We start from the raw sequence: 2531 nt of genomic DNA, 5'->3' as shown, positions 1-2531 counted from the left end.
CAAGATATTTAGCTCACACCGCAACTTGCAAAACCTTTTCTCATCCAAGGGCTTTGTGAAGATATCTGCCAATTGCTCTTCAGTGTTTACGTGTATGATATCAATATCTTCCTTCATGACATGATCTCTGAGAAAGTGATGACAAATTTCAATGTGCTTTATCTCGAGTGCTGAACTGGGTTGTTGGCAATCTTGATGGCGCTTTCATTATCACAGTAGAGTGGAACTTGTTTCAGATGGATGCCATAGTCCTTGAGAGTTTGCTTCATCCATAGAAGCTGAGCGCAGCAAGATCCAGCAGCAATGTATTCAGATTCAGCAGTGGAGAGTGACACACAGTTCTGCTTCTTTGAAGACCAACAGACAAGTGATCGTCCCAGAAAGTGACATGTGCCTGATGTAGACTTGCGATCCACCTTGTCACTAGCATAATCAGCATCCGAGAATCCAACTAGATCAAATTCTGAGCCCTTTGGATACCATAATCCTAGTGTCAGGGTGTAAGCCAAATATCAAAGAATTCGCTTCACAGCTAAGTGATGTGATTCCTTTGGTGCCACTTGGAATCGAGCACACATGCAAACACTAAGCATAATATCTGGCCTAGATGCACATAAATAATGTAAATAACCAATCATGGGGTGGTATACCTTTTGATCGAACTCTTTACCATTGGCATCGGGACCCAGATGACTCTTGGTTGGCATTGGCGTCGTGTAACCTTTACAGTCTTGCATTCCAAACTTCTTCAGGCAATCTTTGGGGTATTTCTCTTGAGATATGAAGATGCCATTGCTTTCCTGACGAATTTGAAGACCAAGGAAGAACTTCATCTCACCCATCATGGACATCTAATATTGCTCTTGCATCATGTGTCCAAACTCATCACTGTATTTCTAGTTGGTGCAGCCGAAGATTATGTCATCCACATATATTTGGCACACAAATAGTTCACCATCATATGTCTTCGTGAAGAGTGTAGGATTCAGGGAACCAGGTTTGAAGCCTTTGCTCTCCAGGAAGTCTTTGAGTGTATCATACCAAGCGCGAGGGGCTTGTTTGAGGCCATATAGTGCCTTGTTAAGCTTGTATACCATATCAGGATGTTTTGGATCTTCAAAGCCAGGAGGTTGTGCAACATACACTTCTTCATCAATCTTGCCGTTGAGAAAAGCACTCTTCACATCCATTTGATACAGCAGTATGTTATGATGATTTGCGTAGGCTAGCAGTATGCGAATGGCTTCAAGCCTAGCCATAGGAGCAAATGTTTCATCGAAGTCAATCCCTTCAACTTAAGTGTATCCTTGAGCAATGAGACGAGCCTTGTTTCTGACAACTTGGCCATGCTCATCTTGTTTGTTGCGATATATCCATTTTGTGCCTATTATGTTATGCTTGTGAGGGCCAGGACGCTTGACTAATTCCCACACATTGTTCAACTCGAACTGTTGAAGCTCTTCTTGCATCGCTTAAATCCATTCAGGTTCCATGAAGGCTTAAGCAACTTTCTTGGGTTCAGATATTGAGACAAATGCAAAGTGCCCACAGAAATTTGCTAGCTGTGTTGCTCTTGAATGAGTGAGTGGACCAGGCGCATTGATGCTATCAATTATCTTCTCAATTTGTACTTCATTTGCAACACGAGGATGAGCTGGACGAAGATTTTGCTCTTTTTGAGCATTGTCTTCACTATGTGCATTGTCTTCAGGCTGAGTATTGTCTTCAGGTTGATTAGGTGCAGAAATGATGAGTTCCTATTCAGCCTGTGCCTCAGAGGGTATGATCTCTCTAGTACCCATAAGCTTGATAGATTCACTAGGAGGGACTTCATCTAGCACATTTGGCAGGTGCTCTTTTTGCGAGCCGTTAGTTTCATCGAACCGCACATCCACAGTTTCAACCACTTTGTAGTGAAAGAGGCTGAAGACTCTGTAGGAGTGCGAGTCCTTTCCGTAACCAAGCATAAAACCTTCATGTGCTTTCGGTGCAAATTTTGAAGTGTGATGTGGATCCTTGATCCAGCACCTAGCACCAAATACTCTGAAGTAACTGACATTTGGCTTCTTACCAGTTAGGAGTTCATAGGATGTCTTCTTCAGAAGCTTGTGAAGATAAACACGCTTGATGACATTGCATGCAGTATCAATGGCTTCAGGCCAGAACTTTCTTGGAGTCTTGTATTCATCGAGCATCGTTCGTGCCATTTCAATGAGTGTTCTGTTCTTGCGCTCCACGATGCCATTTTGCTGAGGTGTGTACGGAGCTGAGAACTCATGAGTGATACCCAATTTATCCAGGTAAAGGTCGAGGCCGATATTCTTGAACTCTGTGCCGTTGTCACTTCTGATGTGCTTTATCTTGACGCCATAGTTGTTCATAGCACGGTTGGCGACGCGTCTGAAGACATCCTGCACTTCATTCTTGTAGAGAATTATATGCACCCACGTATATCTTGAATAATCATCAACAATGACAAAGCCATAGAGACAAGCAGTGGTAGTAATAGTAGAGTAGTGAGTAGGGCCGAA

Source organism: Triticum urartu, chromosome 2A (assembly GCF_056163025.1).
Source record: "Triticum urartu cultivar PI428250 chromosome 2A, HENAU_Tu73, whole genome shotgun sequence".
NCBI classification, from domain to species: domain Eukaryota; kingdom Viridiplantae; phylum Streptophyta; class Magnoliopsida; order Poales; family Poaceae; genus Triticum; species Triticum urartu.
The sequence above is the reverse complement of the archived record's forward strand: the minus strand, read 5'-3'. Positions refer to the sequence as shown.